The 23,972-nt window shown below is 43.9% G+C and overlaps 1 long non-coding RNA gene across 1 annotated transcript; it reads left to right on the plus strand.

The window, feature by feature from the left end:
* The first annotated feature begins 5,191 nt into the window (after window positions 1-5,191).
* LOC110559202 (uncharacterized) lies at window positions 5,192-20,163 on the plus strand. The gene is made up of 4 exons (XR_002477048.2): window positions 5,192-5,691; window positions 6,769-6,892; window positions 16,737-16,852; window positions 16,963-20,163. It is a non-coding gene; the product is annotated as an uncharacterized LOC110559202 (long non-coding RNA).
* The last annotated feature ends 3,809 nt before the right edge of the window (window positions 20,164-23,972 follow it).

Below are 23,972 nucleotides of genomic sequence, written 5' to 3' on the forward strand. Positions count from 1 at the left end.
TTAGATATTTAAATGCATGAGGACAAATTTGAATTGCTTTTTGTTTAAAAATAAAACTTAGAAGTGGCATTAGCCTCAGTTTGCTTAGAATGTCTACTGAAACTGAATTCATGGCAGTTCAAAACTGAGAGGCAGTTTGATTTTGTACAAAAAAAATGTTGTTACTGGTCTTGTCAATAAAGTTTTAGCAGATGGTTTGTAAGCTCGTGTGTCCATTTTTTATGTTAAAACATTTTGCACCATCACCATGTAAATGTTATGAACCTGAATATTATTCTACTACCTACAAAACCCATAACGTCAAGACTGTCCCAGCTGCAGACACTTGCATGTCAAAACCGTAAGCATCCCACGGAGAACAACATGCTTTGCTGAGCTTCAGAATTTTGTGGGCTTTTATGGTGATCCATGATACAAATATATCAAATGCTTAAGGGATTGAATTTAAAATAAAAATATCAGGTGAGGATCTCTGTAAATGCCTGGCTTACGAAAACACACCTGGAAGACTCTGAGGGCAGATGTGGGTTTTCACATGCTGAGTAGAGGTGATTCCCCCTTCAGTGACACCCTTGTCCAGAAATTTTGACCCTTTGTTTACTCATTTCCAATTAGGTTACAGTGTACAAGATACAGTGAGCTCAAAGGAGAGGGAGACAGGTCGTTACAGTCCAGCATGAAGGCAGAGCTCAAATCCTCAAAGAAAACAACACTATGAATACTCCAGAGACTTTATTTTCATGATTTAAGTGAACTGTTTTAGTGTTAGTTATGGCCTTAATGCCACTTACTGTCCTAAGTGTGGGTCTATATGCATGAGAAAGGTTTCCCACTCCACAGTCTGAGCAGATTCTTTGTCTGTGCAACTTTCTTCTGACTACCTCTCCACTTACAACCTCTCTACTTGAGGCGTTGAGGACTTTGAGGTCCTCATGTGTTCTCAAGGAAAACTCTGCCTTGTGAAGAGGGGAGACAAAAAGGCATGAGAATGAAGCAATCTGATCTGGGGACCATCGTTCTACCCAACATCTACTAGACAGGATCAGTCATGGGACTCTCCTTTAAGAAGGCAGGGAGGGATTCAGGCCACAGAGACCCGAGTTGAATCTTCTAGATTCACATTATGAATGAAAAAGACGACTCTAGAAAGTTGTCCATTGGCCCCCACGCGTGTGCCAGCCTGGTGTACGTATCCATGCATATGCGCACACACTAAATAAAAACGTAATAAATTTCTCTTTTGAAAGGGTTGGGGATTATAGCTGATGTGCCTGGGAAAGTGAACTGGAAATTGTAAACATCCTCTGGACACCATCTCACATCTGTCCACCCTTCTCTTTAACCCATCCTCTGACATGACCCTCTTCCCACTGTTGTCCCTTTGGTGGTCACCACAGAAGTCCTAGTGGTGCTGAGCTCTGTTCTCTCTCCCCTCCCCCAGTTCCCTCTCACCCATGGCTGCACTGGGACATTCCAGGTTGACAAAGTGATCTGCTTGTTCACCAACAGTTACATTGGATTTCAAGCACTTCAGGACAGGTGGGGACAGTGCTGAAATGGTGTCTCTAAGTCCGGGGTAAAGAGCTCTGAGCTGGTAGCCTGGGGAAGGCCGGATGCTTTCGTGGATGGGCCACAGTGAGCCACAGATGGCTCCCTTATACACATCTTAAACTGTAAGCAAAGAAGAATGCAGAAGAAACAGGTTTGTGTAACGTAAGCTTCGACTGTGTCATCTGGAGCCTCCAGAGCTCTGTCCAGGACTGCAGCTCAGGACACTTCAGCTTAGACTCTCCCATCCTTAAGGACTGAAATGACACCCATTGCTATGACTGTGGATCTCTCTCTCCTTATATTTTCTAGCCCATATGGTAATTTTAAAGATCTATAGCATGGCTTATTTATAATATAAAATCCCCCTTTTAATTTTTAATTTATTTATTTAGGTGTTTCAAGACAGGGTTTTGTCTGTGTAGGTTTGGCTGTCCTGGAGTCTCTTCTTAGACCAGGCTGGCCTTGAACTCAGAGATCTGCCTGCCTCTGCCTCCCTAAATGCTGGGATTACAGGCATGCGTCACTGAGCCTGGCTATTTTATATTTTGATACAAAAATTACATAATCCCCCTTCTCTTTCCTTCCTCCCAAACCCTCCTTGCTCTCTTTCAAATTCATGGCCTATTTTTAAATTAGTTGTTGTTATATGCATTTATATGTATATACATATTTATATGTATATAGACATATATTCCTAAATACACAGAGACAGTATGCTCAGTCTGTATACCGTTACATGTATATATGTTTTCAGGGTTGATCGTTTGGTTTTGGTAACTGGTTGCTGCGTTCTTCACTAGGGAAGCCTATTTCTCCCACTCTTGGTAGCACTTAGTTTCCTGTAGTGCTCTGTGTAGGGTTACTTTGAAAACATTAACTATTTCCAATAATGTTTTACCAATGAATCAAATCACATAAATGCCTTAAGGCTTCATGTAAGCCTTACAGCCTCTGGGGATATTTCTCCATGAGGATTTGAAAAGACTGCTCAACGGGAAGCTAGCACGAGTGAGGCATTTGCACCATTTCACCTGCTATAGTATGGACATAGTGGCACAGCACTAGGAAAGCAGAGGCAGGGGGTCTAGAGTTTAAAACTGGCCTGGGGTATGCAGCAAGACTCTGCCACCAAAGAACGCACAAATATTTGCAGACTATCAATCGTCCCGCAGGAATTAAGTCCTGCCTTTTTCCGTTTCTAGTTTTGCCACAAGACCGCCCTGTCACTCTGCTATCACCCTGGCCGTTCCTTTATGTCTTCTTAATGTCAACTTTTTTCCTTAGGGGATCCCTACATGATAGGGATTTGTATCAGTTCCTGGGAACTTATATCACAGCAGACAAGGTTCCCTGATCTGTTCAGATACAGCACACATATGCCCACATCAGCTGAGTCAAGCTGCTCTCCAATGGCTCTCTCTGCTTTGGTTCCTTAGAGACACAGCATGTGGCTATGGGTGGGGCTTTTGTTCGTCTACAGTTCTGGGGATTGAATCTACAGGCTTCTACATGCTAGGCAGAGGCTCTGCTACTGAGGAGTGTGCAGTGTACCTCGTGTTATATATGCCTGCCTCTGCCTTGGCAACAGACACTATCATGCTCAACTCTTAAAGGTGGGTTCTGGGGATTCGAACTCAGGTCGTCTTGCTTTCCTCGCAAGCACTTCCCCGACTGAGCTGCTGCTGTCCCAGCCCATATGGGTGCATTTTTTTTAGGTCAGAGAAGACAGTTCAACTCAGAGGACTCACGCTCAGTTCAGAGGACTGGGAAGAGGAGTGAGTGTCAGGAAAATGCCAAATCGACTCTAGGCTGAGTGCTTTCTTGCAGCTGATGGGGGCCAGACAGTGGTCTTCGAGAAGAAAATGAAAGCAGCGCATCTATACGGCGCTTTCCCCGGGTCTTCCCCGCCCCTAGCTGAAACCAACAGGTGGCTCCCTGGGCTGCTCTCATGGTCAGTGCGGGGAACTAACCAGACAGCTACCCAGAACCCAGCAAAACAGAAACCTGAAGCTGTCTACCGTGGCCACAGGCTCGGGGCTCCCTGGCATCCCTGGAGTTGTGCTGGGCACATTAGAAGGTGGCAGCGTGAGTACTCTAGGGCGGGCTGGGAGTGTGGCTTGGGCTGTAATTAGAAAAGCTACAAGGAGGATGTGTTTAAACAGCGCTCTTGCAGGCTGAGTGGGAGGAAGCCAGGAGAGGGAGGCACGTTAAAAGAAGAAGAAACACCATTGCACACGTGACACTGGAGGCCTTGGAGCCTCTCCATACAAGGTCAGGGAGAGTCCAGTGTGACTGGAAGCTGAAGGTCAAAGGTAGGGTCCCAGGGGAAGAGCTAGAGGGGAAGGAAAGGGATGGCAGCTCTTTTAGTCTCTGCTACTGAGCTGTGACCTGCTGCTGGATGCCCTGGGGGTGGGGGTGGGGAGTCTGAACTGCTCTTAAAGTCCCCTCTAGTCCCCATTGCAGTGACTTTGCAACAATTAGCTCTTCAGCCTGCCTTGGCTAGGCTACTTATTTACTTCTCTGCACAGTTCCAGATTAGCTCCTGCGCTTCTCAAACCTCAGGGCAAACACACTCCCAGATCAAAGTTTGACAAAGGCATTAAGTAGGTTCGAGAGAACTCTGAACTGTGGGCCCCACCAGCCTCGATGATGGCCACTTCCACAGTGCTTAACTCTGCCCTGTGGCAGTCTGCCCTGGATCTAAACATGGGTATTTCTTTCTAAGCGACTCCCAGCGGTGCTGACTTCCATCCTGGCCCTAGCCTGACTCCCTAGGGAGCCAGAGAAATTCTGTACTCCTTTCTTAGGAGAAATGTACCGTCGAGGAAGCATGCTGGGCCGAATTTCTTTATGAGATGCTTGGTCCCCCTTTCTTGAATTTGCTCGTTGCCCATTCAAATGTACCCACTTTGAGGTTCTTGACATCTTTCCCTATTTAACAACTGTGGTGATGAGAGGCAATGGTTAAGACTCAAAAAACAAACAAACAAACAAAAAAACAAAAAACCCCACCTAAATTAAAACAAGAAGTTGGAGGGGGTGCAAACCTTTGTGCAAATTACAATAAAGCAAAAAATGATTGAAACGTAGTTTCTCCCAGTTTCCTTCAAGGGAAAAAACCCTTACAGGTGCATTTAAAAATATACATTTTGTTTTATGTCCTTTGAGAATGTAATACAGGTATACAACATATTTTGATCATATTCGCTCCCCAATTTCTGGGCGACTACCCTCGGAACCCCCCACATCTTTCTTCCAACTTCATGCCTTTTTATTGCGATGATTTTTTAAATAGAAAAATTTCATATTATTTGAAAGGTTTATTTCCCTCTCTCACCTAAGTGAAGTCTAACTGGGTGGAGGAGGTACATTAGGCCACAGGGAACCCCCTCCTTAACCTTCGCAATGCCAACACCCACGAATCCTTGGCATCTTGTCAGGAGGCAGCCGTAGGGGGTGGCCAAAGGTATGAGGCTCTGGGTTGAGTTTCATGGATTAAGAGTTCCCTCTTTCAATTCCGTCAAACCTGCTTATAGAAACAGGAACACAGTGGGGTCGAGTCCCAGAGATCCCACACTGCTCAGCTCCACCTCTGTCCCCACATTCAATTTCCAAGGGGACACCCATCTAGCCTCCAGCGAGTGACCGTTTCCTGGGACGCGAGACTCCTCTCAACGCTCAGGCCCGAGACGCTCCCGCGTCGCCACCTCTCCAGGACCGAGCCAGTGTAGCGAGAGGCTGGACCCCTCGGTCCCAGCCTTCCTTCCTGGTACAGCTCCCAGACCAGCTCTCAGCAGCCCCCTCTGGCGCCCGAGACCTACAGGAAAGTTGCTCAGAGCGGTGGAGGGGCGTCATCGCCTCCTAGCAACGCTCCTAGCAACCGGATAACATCTGCTCCCTTTGGTCCAATGCGCGCCTAGAAAAGCCGCGCGCCCGCCTCGCGTTCTGAGCCCGAGCGAGAAGCGCTTCAGAGAAGGAGGGATCGACCTGCAGGAGCCGGCCGCCCCGCCAAGCAGCAGCCGCTGTCGCCGCCCGCCGTCGCGTCGCCGCTGCCGCTGTCGCTGTCAGAGCCCGTCCGAAAAGAGTGACACCTTCGAGAAAAACAGGACCTACGGAACAGTTGCACACGCAGTCTGCGGGGTAAGTGGACCCCCGCGCAGGGGATGCCAGGACCCCTCCAGCCAGACATCTGACCCCGAGGCCCGGAGAAGACATATTCCCTACCGCAGGAGGCTAGGGACTTGGCCTACGGGTCCCACCCGCACCCAGCCATTGAAAAGTGACCAGCCGCTGGTCCCGAATAACTTGATTTGATTTTTTTTTTTAAATGCCAGGATTGGCTATCGAGACTCCCCCTCGGCTCACTACTGTTCGGTTAGTGCTCAGAAGTTTTCCCACCCTCCTTGATTTTTTTGCTCTCCCTGGCTGACTGAGGCTGGAGAGCCGGAGGCAGCGAGCGCCCAAAGGCAGCCTGTGGTAATGGCTAAAATGACACCAAGTAGGCGCCGCTAAAGTCAATCGACACGAACGGAGAGCGGGCTTCTGTTTCAGGTCCTCATCTGGAAAGGGTTCATCCGGCCAGGAGCAGCCTTTCACAGCCTCCCGGAGCAGTAACCATAGTAACTCACCTCTCTAGATGGGATCGTCCTTATTGGATGCCCGTCTTCCCTTGGAAAGCCCGTCTCTCTAAATATAGAAGATGATGAGATCCGTGAGCACACAGCCATGCAGACTAGGTGTGGTTGAACCGAGCCCTTTGCTGAGAACTATGTTCAAACGCGGAGCGGGGTCTTCAGACCTTGCCAGGAAGAGCCAGGATGCCAGAGAAAGACCAAGTTACGGTGTTCTGAGCTAATTGCTTTGTTATTTTGGAGGGAGTTACCGCTTGAAATTACACAAGAGCTGGCTGTGATTTTTTAAAAATCCGTCCCCCTCCCCCCGATAACCGCCCAAGTAAATAACTGGTGAGATGAGTTCCTGGGCATGTCCCAAATCTCTCAGGGGGAGTTGAGGTGACTCCCACTTCCACTTAAGTGACTGTGTGAGTTTGAAGGTCTCTCTCTAATCTGTAGTCCAGACCGACCTCACTTCAAACATCTCCGTGCCGCCTCCCCCCCCCACACACACCTGCCTTCTCTTGCCCTGATAACCAATCCCTGTCTGTCTGTCTCAGCGTCTGTGGAAGTGACTTATGCCAGTATGTCTTCTTGTTTCAAGATCCCTGGCCACCCTTCATGAGCCGGAGGCTGTGAGACATGCTCCATGTGCCAACGGGAGTTCTCAGCAAATCTTCTGAGGCTGTCCTAGGCAGACCCTGTTCGGACTGAGTCAGCATTACCAGGTAAATCCCCCACTGAAGAGGAACCGCCTTTCAAATATGTATCCAGAGAAACAAATGCTAATGTAGCAATCTCGGCAACTCACGAGATCAATAGAAGGGGCTGTTTAGATGGGCGGTTGCTGGGGAAGAAGTCAATAAAGGTTTTCTGTAAAAAGGACATTTGTGGGCTGGCGGACTTCTCCTGGACCCGCGTAAATGGGGTGGACCCAATGAGGGAGCCTGAATCCCGGAAGGTGTCAAGGAGAAGCTTTCTGAGAACACTGGCAGTATGGGTTTGGGGTGAAAGAAATGGAGAGAATTCTTCAGGTTGCCAGAGGGGGTTGTGGCGACTTTTTGGAATGCTAATTTACGTGGAGACTTAGGATAGAGACCAAGGAGAAGTAACTACTTTCTTCCCAACCGTAAGACTGAATTTGATGTATGAAGGAATGTTCAGCTCACCAGCTGCATGGAACTTGGCGGACTGAGCTATGTCTGTGTCATACCCTGCCAGAGGTGACTAGCCTAGCGAGTGACAAACTTAGGAAAAAAAAAAAAAGTGTCCTCTATAGAGATGGGCAACGGGAGAGAATCTATTCAGAGTCCCATTCAAAACTTCTTCCTGATTTCATATGGCTTTATGGATGTCATGAGACTTTGAACTCATTCATTTTTATGGTTACTTATGGAGATCACTGTAGTTTAATAAAATTGGGATATAATAACCATACACAAACCACCCAAAACTGCAGAGTTCATTAGCTTTTAGTGCCAGACGTCCTTCTCTGCTCTTCCATGACGATTACCATATTTTATTGTGAGAAACAAATTCATGGAGACAGATGAGACAGTTATCTTCCAGGGAATGTGTAAAGGTTCTCTGTGTGGCCTCATTCTCAGGAGTGCGTGAGCAAAGCAGCGACAAGGATTGGTTTCTCTGTGCATACACATTAGTCTTGTAACTTATAGATATATCATTCCTATCCCGTTTCTTATGCAATCCACGCAGAAGTTTAAAAACTCTGCATCCTCTAATGTCCATAAATGACAGTGCCACTCCATTGAGACCACTGTCACAATCAAAAATGCAAAGTGCTTCTCAAATTTTAGTCATGATTTTCATCACGAAAGTGTACTCTGCAGAATATGTGCCGTGCAGATTTTGGTGAGCATGTTTGTTTAAAAACGCCATAGTATTTAGTCCTAAATAAATTTAAAAGAAAGGTACCATGATATCAGACACTTAATCCTAGAGAAGTTGGTGGCCCCACAGTCACAGCAAATCCACCAATGAGAACATTGGAGTCGAGGGATCTAGTGACCCTCAACGGTGCGGCCGCTGCTCACACTTGCACAGTCTAGGTCACAAAGAGTATGGGTGTGGTGCCCAGGATCTGAGGCTTAGATCAAGCTGAGACCGAGCAGCTTAAGGCTGACACCAAGACCTAAATACAGCCTTCCGTTTCCAGCTGCTCGTTCTGTCAGGAAGGTTTTAGGTGCACATCAACGGTTCGGTGTCATGGAGCTTCTGTAAGGCTTCGAAGATGCCTTGGGACACAATAGGATCTTTGAAATCCCCATCAAGGCTTCCGCTCCTGGGCTCTCTGCTCATGACTCAGTTTCAACAGGGAAATCATTGAAGTCCCAAGTGTACCCGAAAGCCAACGTATTGGAAGCTTAGACTGTCTGCCAGAGCAGTGCAGGTTTCTGAAACCTCTGTGAAAACATAAATATTAAATGAAATACAGTATATATATATATGTAAAAGTGAAAATGAAACAGAGGCAAACATGAGCCAACCAGACTCTCAGAATTGAGGCTAAGGATGAGAAACTTGCCTTCTTGTTGGGCATGGGATGAGAAACTGGAAGCTAAGGATGAGAAACTTGCCTTCATGTTGAAGCCAGTTTTGTTAAGTCTTTTTACTTACACTTATTTTTAAAAAGAACCTATTTAAAGAATTGTAATACTTTATTTTCCCATTTTAGCACAATTATTTCATTTTTTCCTAGTCAAAATTATACAAAGACAACAATACAGACCCATCCAATTTCTAGTAATAATTCTCAATAGGGATAATGAGGTGTGTGTGTGGGGGGGTATTAGTGAAAGCCAGTCAGAGTTTACTAGTATTGTGTTCAGTACTGTAAAAGATAATCTTACATTTGGGAAAAAACCCCAAGAATTTGCTTTTATAGTCTTAATTTAAGAGAAATTCTTAACAGCAGAGAGAGAGGAGACTTCCAGCTCCCAGTGGTTGAGTGGATGGGCTACGGAAACAAGTTTAAGACTGCAAACTTTTCAGGGACGTAGCAGGGTGTCTGTGAAACTTCAAGTGCTTATCCAACGGGTCAGGACGTGAAAAAGTTGGGGATATTTTCAAAGAGATGTAGGAACCAGGAGCCCAAAGACTCAGCTCTTGTCCTACATACAGCCAGTGGCTTTGGGGGGTTGCCTGAGCTTGAGCACAATGCCATTCGAGGATGCTCCATGCCTGTAGAAGGAAGGCATGCCCACTGCTGAAGATCGTTGTCTTGATAGAGAATGTCCAGGTGGAAACTCAAATCAGACACCGTGAGAGCAAGGGTAAAAAACTCTTAATGGCAGAGCAAGGACTCATGGAGATGAGAATGGCAGCTCTGACTTGAGTTTCTACAGACCTTGGACCACAGAAGCAAAACTGGCCTTTGATACCCCCAAGTAAAAGATGATGATGGATGATATAAAAACAAAAGGTGGTGTGGATGATACTGGTTAAGACTCTCTTTAAAAGCCTCTGTTACCCACAGGTCAGGGGCCAAAACTCTCCCCTCTCAGCACCGGCCCTGGGTAACCACAGGAGTTAAAGCATCTCTCTAGATATTATTGGGGAGAATTTTTTTTTTTGGAAGCCATAACCAGAAAGCTAGTTGCTTGGCCAATTTTCTTTCTCTGTCATTCCCATGTTCTAAGGTGATGGGGTGCAGGGAATGGGGGTACCATCCCCCACCCCAGCAAGGAGTGGTAAATCACAAGGTGTACTCTGAAAACTCACGGGTTTTGGCTCTGTCATAGGCAGGACTACCTTATTGGAGAAGTAGACTGTGGTGCAGTGTAACTTCCTTATTGCCTGGCTGGTCACTTCTTGTTTAATGGTGTTCTCTCTGGTTCAGTGACCAGTAGAACAAGATGGGCTTGTGGGATTGCTCATGCTGTGTTCAGTAGTCCATGTCTGTGGCTTGGGACTATGCCAGGGGACCAGGAATCTCAGGCCAGACAGTGCCGCTGCTATCTTGAGAAATCACCGGGCATCTGTGCTCCTGGAAGTTCTTAATAAGGCCTTCCAGAATTTGCAACTTGTTGGCAATCTGAAACTGCCAATAAAGTCAATATTGTGCTTGGAGTAGATGATAAATCTGAAGAAAACAGATTGCTCCATTGATTCAGAGAGCTAAACACCGACCCTGAGCTCTGCTGTCGTGGAACCTCGGGAAAGGTGCTGGGTGTTTCTGGGGTATTGACAGAACGAAGGTGTCTGAGAGAGTACTGTCAACCATCAACAAAGCTGTTACGTCCGCGGAAAGCAAAGCCTTGGACTTTGGTCCCGCCTGCCTTCGTGAACACACTCATGAATGTTTTACATAGCCCATGGTTCACACAACCAAGGGCACAAATGTCCTACATATAACAGGATGCTTCTGAGTCTGGATATACATTCATGTTTTAAAAAGGGGGGGTGTCATTTCAATAACCCCCCTTGGTAAGAGTTCCTGACGTGAAATTATGAGTGCACGTGACACACACTGAAGAAAGGGCTTTCAAAGTGCCGTCTCAGCTGAATGACAAACAAACCAGTAAATTTGAAATCGTCCCCCCCATGAGGGGAAAATAAAAACATAGACTCTTCCAGGTTATACTATCTTTCCCGAAGACATGGGGTTTGTCCTGGTAGAGAGCTTTAAGCCTTGCAGTGAGACTGCAGAATATGGCTAACAGGGTCAGGTGAGCTATGACTCTCGTTGTATTTGTTCTGTTTTTCTGGCTACACTAAGGCTTGAACCCAGCTCCAGTGCAGGCAAGCCGAATGCTCTACGACTGAGTTATATCCCCAGCTCTAGACTAGAGAATTTGAGACCAAAGTATTCGTAGTCTTTAGGATCAAAACTATCACATCTGATAGTTTTCCCAGCAGTCAAGCATGGTTTAGACACACAGGCACTTAGACACTTTCAATGACCAATGCCTGGCTAGTGTCCCAAAAGGAGACCCGATAAGAGCTTGCTTTATCTATGATAGGCATCAGCTGTTGGTCCTGTCCGAGATAGTGGCTTACTTTACTTTCTCCACAGAGGATCCTCCAGACTTTCTGTCCAAGGCTAGGATGGACATCTCCAACCAGACGGCTTCAACTTGATTTTTACCACATGTTAGTTAAAACGTTAGGGAAAAAAAATTAAAAATCTACTAAGAGTAAAGTACCAAATGTACCAGCTCTTTGCTCTTTCTTGGGTATCTCCTTTGACCTAAAAAAAAAAAAAAAAAAAAAAAAAAAAAAAATCACTGAGATGGGGATGTTCTCTTACTGTCGTCTGGCCTTTCAAAGTGTTTATAAATTAATTTGCTGATGCTATTTTCTTAATGTACTGTCCCTGGGCCTCCTACCAAATGAAATCACATGAACGCTAACAGGATTCCAGTTGCCTGGAGGCAAACGCAGAACAATAAGGAAGCAATCATTTGTAATTGCATTTTAAGCATTTATTTAAGGACGTATGTATGAATTGCCCTGCCAGAGCTCTAATGACTGGCGGGTCACTCTGATCTGTGGCTTTTGCGGGGTTCCTTGCTGGGAGCTCTTATGCTGTGACATGCACAGAGCCTGGCACAGACATTTGGTGTGGTTACAGCATTAAAAAAAATTAATTTTAATGTTCAAACCAGCGTTAGCTGTTTCACTTCAGAAATAAATTCCGGCTCAGCTCAGCTCAGTTTTGTAGCCTGTATACTATTCTCAGCCCTCAAAATGCTGACTCTAAAAGTCATTTGGCTCTTGTTTATCTCGTTTTAAATGAATTACAAGCCTTTTGGTTGCAGGAACATAAGCATATTTATCCCTGTCAACTCCATCATAACAAGTGAACATCTTTGGGTATTCAGAATAGCATGAGTGAATTGTCCAGGAGGTCAGCTAATTGTTTAAAAGTCAGCTCTCATTTCCTTTAGCCCTAAATGTATACCCAATAGTAGTACACCAGAAATACGATCTCAGAGCGGTTGTGGGATTTGTATAATGTCTTTCAACTTGACCATCTCAGCCATCTTCTTCTTGTAGGCTTTCAGCTAATAACTCTCCTCTGCAAGTTGCCAGGTGGTGGAAATGGTCTCTAGGTCAGAGCTGGTAGGATGCGGGTGTTCTTGGCTTCTGTGTGACTGGTCTAGGTCTATTGGCACTCATTGGTAGGGCTATGGTTTGATCCAAGGCTTACTATATTTTGGGTGTGATGTCATTTCCCATAGTCACAGGGGCCGATGTGTGTCTTGCCCCATGAAACAAAATGAGATTTGTAACGAGTTTAGGTCATTTGTTTAAAGCCACACAACTAAGAGGTGATAGAGCCTGACAGTGAGCCTGTGCCTCCACGTGCTTCCTGACCCCCAGCTCTTAGCCATATAACTGTGAGTCTCTTCTGGGCCCTGGTCTCCCCCGCACCCCCACCCCATATGCCATCAGAAGAGTCTGAGGAGCATGAGCTGCACATAGCTGCCAGCCCAGAAGAACTTTGAGTTTTAATCCAACAAGTAAACAGATGTAGCAACTTAAGGTTTGCTACATACTTTAGCCTCAAAGTGGCTAAAACCATATTTCCAAAAGTGATGTGGAAAACATTGCAAAGAGCCAGGCAGCCAGTATGGAGGGAATTGCCAAGCTGACAGCAGCTGTGAAAGCTGCTCAGAGATTCAGCAGCCTTGGGGTGTTTCCTTAAGAACAATAAACCGAGTAACTCAGAACCTTGCCCAGGAGGAGCAGGCTTAGGTCTAGACCTCTGAGTTTTCGCTTTGTGTTTTCAGAGTCTGATGTATTCTGTATTTTTAGGGTAATGTTTGAAATATAGCCACCCAGAATCTTTATGAATGTATATTTATGCATATATAGCAATATATACATACAGATAGGTATATACACACATAGACACGTTACTCTCTCTCTCTCTCTCTCTCTCTCTCTCTCTCTCTCTCTCACACACACACACACACACACATCTTTATCTGTTAGGTGAAAACAGCTTCCCTGGAGGATCAGTCAGGAGTGGGAGGCAGAACAGTAAATTTGATGCTTGATTCTTCAAGCTGCAATTTGCCATTCATTGTATTACTCACAAATGGTCTTTTAACATGGCCTCAAATGCTGCGTACAAGAGGTGATAAAGCAAGCCAACACTTAACAAAGGACACATGTATAGATGAAAACAACGTTGCTTATGGCAAAGTTGTGATTCTTAACTCCCAGGTCTTTCCTCGCCCTTCCCTTCACTAGAGTAATTCATTAGATCTTGTGACCAGAAAAATTGTGACCTGCCTAAGCACCAATCCTCGTAACAGGCACTGATGCCTCTGAAGGTGAACCCTGGGGATCACCTTCATCCTGTTGAAAATGTGCTCCACTCTTTACTCTGTAATTAAAACGTGATCTGGCTTTGTTTATGATGCTAAAAAAAAAAAAGGGAAGCAATAGCCACAACAGTATCAGTCAACCCGGTTGCTTGGCTATCAGTTGATTGTCCAAGTCAACTTTTATCACCCATTAGTACAGTTGCCTGCTGCTGTAACACTCAGGCTCTGCTGTAACACTCAGGCTCCCAAAATGTGGTGCCTGGCTAGCCGGCACGGATCTCAGTTAGATTGGGTAAAAGTGTAAAAATGTCCCCTCCAGACCCACCGAAAAGGTGGAGGTAGGCCTGGTAGTTCCTATTAAGAGGCCCTGCAGGGGATCCTGATGCTTGCTACCATTTGAGAACCACTGTAACATCACTGAGTTAGACAGTTGATGAAACAGCAGGGGGCGTGAATGGCTCAGCATGTAACGTGCTTGCTCTGCTCTCATGAGCACCCGGGTTTGCAGCCCAGGCACCCAAGTAAAAGCCAGGCTGGGGCAAGGGCCTATAATCTGAATGCTAATAAGGTGAGGGCAAGAGGACCCCATGGAGGGCGGACTAGGGTTGTCAATCTAGGTTCAGTGAGAGACCCCCAACATCAAACAAGTAATGTGGAGACCAATTGTGGAAGAAAACCCATGTTCACCCCTGTGGCTTTAACTTGCATGTACACACACACACACACACACACACACACACACACACACACACCTGTGCACCTGTATGTAGACGTACATACTCATGCATATATCACACACATGCACATAGAGTTATATAGGTGTGTGTGCACACAGTAGGAGTCATTATCACACATTATGTCTAGTTATTTAATTTCAAAATAACACTAACAGTTCTCCATTATCTTAAAAACAAACAAACAAAAAAAATTAAAACAAAACAAAACCAAGAAAACTGGGTTTGGTGATGGTTTCGTTTGTTTTCTTTACTTGATCAGTTTTGTTTTTTCAAAACTAACCCTTTCAAAGCAGTGAAAAATTCACACAAGCCGCGGTTTTGCTTGTTCAGTTCAGGAACTATGTGCATAGGAGTTCATCTTTGAGTCTTCATCGTTTCTTTCAGGTCGGTGCACGACGACTGCTTTGAATCCTGGATTCCTTCATAATACATACCCACACTAGGCTTAAAACTTTGTTGAATTTATAACCCGCAGTGACACCTGTAAGAATTTGGGATGCTTAGGAAAGGCCTGGAGCTTTCCCTACTGGCTCAAGAAAACCACCCCACTATAGGAGAGCTACATGAAGGCTGTGTGCGCATGCCTTCAAGATGAAGCAAACACTACAGAAAGAGTAGGTTATTAAAGAGCATATTTCAGCACTTAATCTTGGGAAAACTCTAGATTTTAGAGGAAAAGCATCAAACATCTTAGGGTAAATTTGTTTAACCCACACATCTTTCTGCACTCAATATTTTGTGAGTCAAATGGTCCCAACACAGAAATGTTGGGTTAGGGTGAAGCACCTAAAGTTTAAAGGTAAAGCTTTCCGCTCTGGACCCTGGACTTGAGTGAACACCAAACTGACTTGTTTTCTGCGTTCACTATGCTCCTCATTGGAAGTTAGGCATTTGATCTTGCTTCCTTTCTGTGGCCACAGTACCATCTAGTGTACATCCTGGGAACTCCTTCGGAAGCCTTTGAGAACTCTAAGCTGTTTTGCCTTAAAGGCAGAATCCCCAGCTGAAGTCGCGTTTTCCAGGAGGAAACAGATACTCCATTTTCACAAGGGACACGAAAGTCAATTATGCTATCTGTTCACTTTCTTTTCCTCTTTATTAATATCTATTCTGCCAAGTGTCAGGATGATGTTAAAACATAACTGTGTACAATGCTTTTGTCTGACCATATAACATTATATTAACTAATTAATTTTATGTTTACTTTTGAAAGAGTAGGTTAATTACAACATTTCTCCCTTACCTTTCCTCCCTGTAAGCCATCCCAAATACCCTTCTTGCTCTCCTTCAAGTTCATGGCCTTTCTTTTCAAAAGTTGTTGTTGCATGTTTATATGTGTTCATATAACTTCATATATATATGACTGATTTGGCACTCGTCAAAACATGGGTGTGCTCTTCCTAGGGAGGGCCGCCTCTCCCATTCCCAGCTTGCCTCAGTTGCATGTAGTTATTTTGTTTCGAGTTGAGGTCTCTCGGGCTTTTGTCCTGTCCAGTTTGACATGTCCACCCTTGCTCAGCCCACGTTTGTATGACCATGTTGGTGAGACTTTATGGGTGTAGTTTCTGATGTTACTAGGAGACAATCTCACACCAAACTCCCTGATTCTCTGGCCCATGCAATCCTTCTGCCCCTCTTCGGAGATGTTCCCTGAGCTTTCAGTGTGGGTGTGTCTCGTAGACACGTTCATTGGAACTGGGATCCACAACTCTGCGCCTTGATTGGTTATAATTTTTCTGCAGTGGTTCTCTGTCTGTGGGTATCAGGACAAATGTTTAGATTGCTGTCAGGGATTATGCCATTATTGTTTTGTTGGGTTTTTTTTGTAGAAAATCAAATAAAATTTTTATTACTTGGTGCTTATGATTCATGGCACACTAAGACATTCTTCAAGAGGTCCTTACATTTTCTTTTTTATTTTATTTTAATCACAGGTCATTCACTTGTATCCTAGCCGTAGCCCCCTCCTTCTTTCCCTCCAAGTCCCACTCACCCTCCCTCATCTCCTCCCTGCCCTCTTCCAAGTCCACTGATAGGGGAGGTCCTCCTCCCCTTCCATCTGACCCTAGCCTATCAGGTATCTTCAGGACTGGCTGCAATGTCCTTATCTGTAAAGGCATAATTGGACCAACAACTATTTTATGTCAGTTTGATGACTCTAGAAATGTTAGTTTTCTCCTGAGTATTGGGAAGATTAACAAAAAGAATTAAGGAAAATTATTTAACCCCTTCCATTATATCTTGTGTGGTATCAATTTCAAACTTGGGTGTAAATTTTGGCGCAAAAAAGATACAGTATTAAACAGTACTTGAATTTGATTTTGAGGGCTGCATAAGGAAATGAACATAGAATTCTAAATGCGACCATCTATTTTGGGTTTGAAATGATGGTGTTTGGCATTTCAATCATAAGACAGTTGTCAATGGCAGTGCTGTTTGGTGGTTCGCTGGATTTCTGCTGAAGAGTGGTCTCCACCTGACGAAATGCTCTTTGCCACCATGCCGACTGACCTTTCTCCAATTGTTTTTTGTTTTAGCTTATCCAAGAGAAGTACTATCATATTCCTTAACAACGTCGAAAGTAGCCTACTTTAAGAGGAAATATGCAGAAGAAGAAGATTTACATCAAGATTACCATGGGTATTTTCCAAAAGTAAGGATTTTCTTTTCTCCCAGTTCTCCCTCCCAAAGGTCGTTAATTAGCACAAAGCTCTAGCTCTCATTTCCCCGTGTGGAGTTTAATGACTCTTGTTTGCCTCCTAGCACCTGATATTACCCGAAGACAGGACTTGTATCCTCAAACTTTCTCTGGAGAAGCTCAGGTTTCTTGAAGACCCAGAAACCTACTTAAGAAGGTCTGTGTTAATTAACAATTTGCTGAGGAAGATACACCTAGAGACAGAGAAAGAGAACTATGAATACTTTAAGGAAGCTCCCTGCTATAAGACTGCTTATTCTGATACAAGAAAACGGCTGAAGTTTATGGTACAGGAGTGCTGTTCCCAGTCTCTCTACTATGAAGAGCTGCATTCCTACCACATTGTGCCTTACACTTCGGAGAGTACCATCTATGGGGTGGGCTACACTGGTGACCACCTGGAGCAAAATTCTCAGTTGCTTATTTATAAGATGAATTAAAGTAACTGTTAAGTTCATTGCTATTTTGTTTCTAAATGCCTGAACTGTTTATAGTGAAGATGTTAATACAAAACACTAATTGCCAGTGCCCTTGATCTCAGTGATGAGATGCATGCTGAAGCAAGGGGAGAGAACCATGGGTATTACCCAGCAATCCTTAGTGCCATCACATTGAATGGAAAATAGACCCCCTTTATCACAAAGCAGTGGTTTGATGCATTAGAAGAAAGGGTTTTTGTTGTTGTTGTTTGTTTTTGTTTTTTTTTTTTTTTTTTTTTTTTTTTTTTATATAGAAAGGGGTTGATCTGTGGTGGACCTGTTAGATTAAAATTCTTAAGCCACTCCCCACCTGAGTTCTGCCATTCTTATTGAGAAGTAGCAAAAAAAAAAAAAAAAAAAAAGAAAAAGAAGAAAAAAGAAAAAAAAAGCATATTAAATTGATAATGCTGTGACCCTGAGGATTAAGGGTGGAATGAATCTAATTTTCTTTACATGATGAGAATCGTTCTTTCAGAAATGGTTTGGCTTGTCAAACACTGTGCCAAATGATTGTCTGTCTTTAGCATCCTTTAGCCGTGAGTGGCAGCTCAAGATGGGGCTAGCATACACTGCAGCTTCTCTGCTGATTGTAACAACTGGAGTCCCTCAAGCTCATCCACTTTTTGTTGTTGTCCTTGTTGATTATTCTTCCTTGGTCTTAATAGACTTTCTCTTTAAGAATCACATGTAATAAATTAGCATTGCATATAGGATCATCCTTAAGTTCTATAGGTTGATTAAGATTTGTGCTGGGCCATTAAGAGTTTGAATTTTATTTATGATCTTTTTTTTTTTTTTTATAGGCTGTGAAGCTCAGGAAAAGGGTAGGCAGGCAAAATATGCTTTTAATAGGTTAATGATTTTTTTTTAAAAAACCTGCTCTGGAAAGTTGGTGAGAATAATAGAATTTAGACATGATGTTATTTCTTCACCTTGCTAAGAGCTCACGCAAGGTGCCGGGATGAAGCATTGCACTGATTTTTGTCTATTAGTCCAGTAGTCAATCACTTGCCACTTCACAAAATGTGTGGGAATGCCTTTGGGGAGAATTTTAGATAAGTTCTTATGTTTTACGGTTTGGAGGGTGGTGACTTAATGAGTTGGGTAGACTTATGAAATTGCTGGAAGTGATTCATCGTGTTCTTGAGGTTTGAGTGAGACGTCTGACTCCAGGCTCTGAAGTTGTCCTATGGAGCGTTTCTTTTAAAGAACTGTTATTGATAAAATAGATTGGGAAAACTAGGTGCCAAAGGTGTATTTAAGAAAATACCAAAGACTCAAGGATGAGTGTTAGGGAGGCTGTGAAAGTAAAGCTAGCAAAGACAAGATTCTAAGCCAAGGACTGCACAGGGGATGTGGAAAGTGTTAAAGGCTTCATGAGAATTTGCTTACTGGTCTGCTTTCTGAGCTTTGTTCACAATGATGACAAACAGGGATACGATACTAAATTAAGATATCAAGTATTTGCAATTCAAATATGGCAGCTGTCAGCGCGGTGTCATCCCCAGCTGAAGTACAGACTTGTAAACAGGCTGACCATATCTCATTTAGACACCACTTGTAGTCCTTGTGATGCATCACCAAGGTGATTTGTACAAAGAATACGGGGCCCCTGACTAGACTGCATGGTGAGAGACTGAAGCAAAAGACTATGCGCATGCTTGATCCAAGTGCCAGGTTTATATTTAATTTCTTAATCAGCATTAAGTTAAAGTGCTTTAGAATAAAGTACAATTTAAAATAGAGGTAAAGACTCACAGACAAGTCAGTGTGTAATGGTGAGATGTCTTTGAAACCCACATATAAATATTTAAAAATTAATTGGAGAGCAAGATTTGGCATAGATGTTTAATACTTTTATTTCCTTGCTTCCAAGAGGCCGTATTTCTCAGAAAAAAATTCTTTCAAAAATATTTATTTAAATTTGAGGCTAGCCTAAAACTCTAAACTTGACAAGATAAGAATGCCATAAGTCTAGAGACAGAATCGGTATTCAAAGCTTTTTAAGTTTTCACTGAAATGAACACCTGATGTGGCTTACAACAGTGCCTCTAAGAAGAGGCCACCAACCCTAACAGGTGTGACTTCTCAAAAAGCACATGTTTAAATTGTCTAAGTATAGAAATACACATATTTTGGGATAGAAGAGAAAGGAAGAGGAAAAGAGTAGTCAAGAAAGTGTAAATTTGTAACATCTCCTGTATGTCAGAATCCTTAAACAAAGCCAGAACTCTGGGACAAAGAACCAGTAACATATGTAAAAATCCATTGTATTTCAAGACATCATTACCTGAATGCTCTGATCTATACCTTCATATATAAGCTGTCTTAGAAGCCAGTGGTATTTGTGATTCTACTTTTATCTAAATATTCATTGATTTAACAACAGATTATTTTGAAAATATTTTTTAGTGCAAATAATTTTCCCCCAGTAAACAGCTCATAGATAAGGAGTTGACAAGTGCTATCTTGATTTTTCCTTTAAGCTTGTATTTAAATTCTGAAGACTTGCATGAGTTAGCCCATGTATGGCTGTGATTTTAGCAGGGCCAGCTAGGATACAGGGAGATCCCATCCAGGTTTGCTCTGCTAATGACTTTTCTTCCACTGTGGATGGTGCAGGCACCAGTTAAAGCTTTTTTGACTTTAGGCATCTTTGATCTGGTGACAGAAGCTAGCCTTAAAATAGGAAACTGAGACAAGAAATCTGAGTGTCACTGTACTCTTCTCCTGAGGGTTCCATAAGATCCCTGGCAAAAAAGAAAACATACACACACATACCGCACATAGATACACATACATACATGGCGACAAAGACACACAGATACATACCCACAAACACACAGACACATATCACATAGACACACACATACACACACACACACACACACACACACATGCCTATAAAGAAGACCACAATGGACACAAAGAAAGGGAGATGATAAAAATGAAGAGGAGGGGGGGGGGGGGGAAAGAGGGTGAGGGAGCAGTGACAGGCAGGATCTGTAAGTGAAAGAGCAAATTGTTTCCTGTGAGGGACCGTTTGCTTGCTGTATTCGTTTTCTCTTTCCTGTGTCCACTGTCCATAAGGCACCTGCTCTCTGAATGAACTGCTCATCTCTTTCATTCGGCAATGATGCCTAACATTAGATTCTACACAGCACAGACGAGACTTGAAAAAGGGGATTACAGCAAAACCCCACTGAACCTGGACTCTGGGCAGGCCAGTGAAAGAAAAACAGAAAATACAGTCGAAGGAGAGCCTAAATCCAGAGGCCATGTGCAAACACAAACACACATGCTCAAATGCATGGGCTGTTTCAATGCGTATCTCAAGATAAAGCAGGCTGGTGCCTGGGGACTCGCAGGTCACCACTCACTGAGACACCATTAGCATTGAGCCTTGTGCCAGGGCTGGGATGTGACCCGAGTGATGCACGGTCACTTTGCTCAGTTTCCCCATGAGAGGACTGAGATAATTTGGCACTTGCCTTTTCTCTTCCAAACTGGAATGGTTGTGAGACATCTTTCTCCAAAAGCGTTTGCAGGTGATTAAGACGCACAGGGAAGAGGCAGCACACACGGAAGGGATGCACACACGCGGCGCCTCACAGCGTAGGCACGTGTAGGATGGCTCTGTCTCATGGGGTGATGAGCTTGGTCTGTATTCCTCTCGGGATGTCTCCTCGGGAGATGGTAGGGAAACAATTAAGTACAGAACTGTCCCTCCATCTCTGCAGCTTCTCATTCTTTTACAGGGCGGATCAGGTCAGCGTTGAGGTCCAGGAAAGCTGTAAAGGACAATCATAAGTAGCCCACAGCCTAAAAGCTGGGTCTGGCCTAAATAAGCCTAGAGAGACAGACTTCGTTCCTTTGTCTTTTGTTTTGAGAGTGGACTTGGGATTTCTTAACACCTGCTCCTGAAGCCATTTTCTCTCTCCCACAAGCTCCCTTTCTGAATTGCAGCCTTGTCTCTGATCCCCTCTTCTGTTCATCCTCTTTCACGGGGGGGGGGGGGGGATGCTGATCTGCCCAGAGATACTCAGGAGGATAACAGCTTAAAATCCTGGCGGAGTTCCTTTTAGAAAGGGTTCCGGAGTTTATCAAACTGGGATCCGTTCACAGTGATGTTATTAGTGGAACACAATTTTCTTTTAAAAAATGACCACACTTAGTCACTGAGTACTTGTGAGATAAGGTAGTCTTCTTGTTTCTAGAATTCAGTGTAATAGTCATGTTTTGCTGAGAAAATACAAAACAAAAACAACCCTTTGTTGGAAACAATCAAAGATTGTATATAGTTCAAAACTTTATGTAATATATGTCTATTTAGCTTACATATTCTTATTCTTGAACTTTATTACTATACATTAGCAACATGACAAGTGCCATTTTTTTTTTTAAAAGGAAAGCAAATCGTGTCTAAAAATTGTTACATTTTGGGGCAAAATTTCCACATGAAGATAATTCTGTCTTTCCTCAAGGCATAGTTTATACAGTTGGCTAGTTAAGACCATTCCTCTGCATTGGTACTTTTGAAATCCCTTTGGACAGTCAGTTCCCCAGTGGTCTTGTTACAAAATGCATAGTCTTGTTTTGTAAGTCTTCAGTGGGACCCAAGTCTTCATTTTTCAATATTCCCCAGTAAATGCAGTTTTGAGTAGAAAGTTTATTTGTAATTTCAGGATGAAAATACTAATGCAAGCCTATACATGGATGTTCATGTCTGTTTTCCATAGCAAGTTTTTTGTTCCTTTTAAGAAATACAAAACAAAGGTGGGTGTGATGTCTCTGTCTGGGTGGTCGAGGTAAGAGAGTCAGGAGCCTCGGGGTCTTTCTCAGCTATATACTGACTTTGAGACCACCCTGAATGGTATATGATGACCCCCATCTCAAGGGGGGAAAAAAAACCAGAAGCACGAGAAGGTGAAAATAAGTATCACAAAGCCATAAAATCGTTTTCCCCGAATAGTTACAAATATAACACAGTGTAACGTGCATGGGGATTGGTTTTGACGGTTAGAAGGCTGGATCCAAACCAAGAGCATAAAAGGAGCATAGAGTTCTGTCCCGTTCTTATCGGTCAGGGCAATCTCTTCCCTCAACCTCCCTGGGACGAGGGGAGCTCCACTCGGCAATCCTGGAGCCAAGAATAAAAGTTTCCAGAGTTATTAAGACGTCGACAGTCTTGCTTGGTGGCACAAAACACCCTAGGTTAAACCCACGATTCTGGGGTGTCGCTGAGCCCAAGCTAGAGAGTGACCCCAGGTTGTTTTCTTCGCCCCTTATCTGGAATTCCATTTGAGCTCTGTCCTTTCACAAGATCCTGCCTTGCCAGGGACCCTCCCCCTCCACCCCTGACCCCGCATCTTTCTCCTCAGGTTGGGAGGTCACAATAAAGGGATGATCCGTGTAAACGAAGAGTCGCCTAACTTGTCTAGTTTGAGCCTGCCAAGTGCTTTTTGTCAGGCTCTCTTCTGGTCCTGAGCTCTTGGTAGCGCTATTGTGAAATACAGTGTCATAATAACCCGTTAATGAAGGGAGAGCTGCACAAGTCTGGCTCCGTGGGAACGAGCGCTCAGCTGCGGAGCAGATGGCGTTCTACAACATTTATTTGGGGAACTGTGTATCTGTTACATAACCTAAAATATGTCTTTTTCACATTTAAAAATATTTGGGTCATGGTTTAAAGTTTTGATTGGATTGCTTTTTGTTTTTTGTTTTTGTTTTTTTTTTAAGCTGGGAGGAAGAAGAAAGGTAACTGTATTTTATGACGTATTTGACATGTTACTAATAAAACTTTATTACTAGCAAAATGTGGAGCCCTTTGTGAAGCAGGGGAGATGGGATCCTGCATGTGGCAGCTGCGGGGTGTCTCTGAAGTCCAGGGGTCGCTTTTTTAAAAGCAGGCGGTTGTACTCTTCAACGCAACGTTAACTTAATGGCTTGGAAGCCGCACCATCTCACAGTGCATTTTCCTTACTAAAACTCACCCCAAACTTCAGGCAGCGGAAGTTAAACACTGACGACAAGACATAACACTCTGTGGATGTCAGCCAGCGTCCAGGATGGTTGCCTCCTCCCCAGCTGGCTCAACAGGGGTGCGCATTGTCTCTCGGTGGTAGGTTTCCTGGGAGAATCAGCAGGCGAGAAGCACCAGAGAGGTGTATTCTTTTCCTCTCTAGTGTTTGTTACAGACAAATGGACAGCCAAGCTTCCCCTAAGCCGTGGAGGTAGTGTGAAACACACATAGCCAGGGTAAGGTGTTTGTAAGCAAACAGCATTTCCCCCTGCGCACATCCTGTTTAAATACACAGGTATTTTAGTAACAAGGACAACAGACCCATACAAATGATAGGGATCTGGTAAAGAGTACGTAAGCCAGGCCACAGACAGTGGGCATATCACCAGTGCTATTTATTCATGCTGGGATGGGTCTTTACATTTTTTTTTCCCACGAGTTCCACACAGCGATAACTAACTTCAAGCATTCACGTACCTGGAAGGTCCTTTTACCCTCACCTCATAAATGTGATGATTAAAAATGTTTGTCAATGGTGCTTCGTAAATGCAAGCATCACAGAATCATTACGCCA

This window comes from Meriones unguiculatus, chromosome 7, assembly GCF_030254825.1.
Source record: "Meriones unguiculatus strain TT.TT164.6M chromosome 7, Bangor_MerUng_6.1, whole genome shotgun sequence".
Lineage (NCBI taxonomy): Eukaryota > Metazoa > Chordata > Mammalia > Rodentia > Muridae > Meriones > Meriones unguiculatus.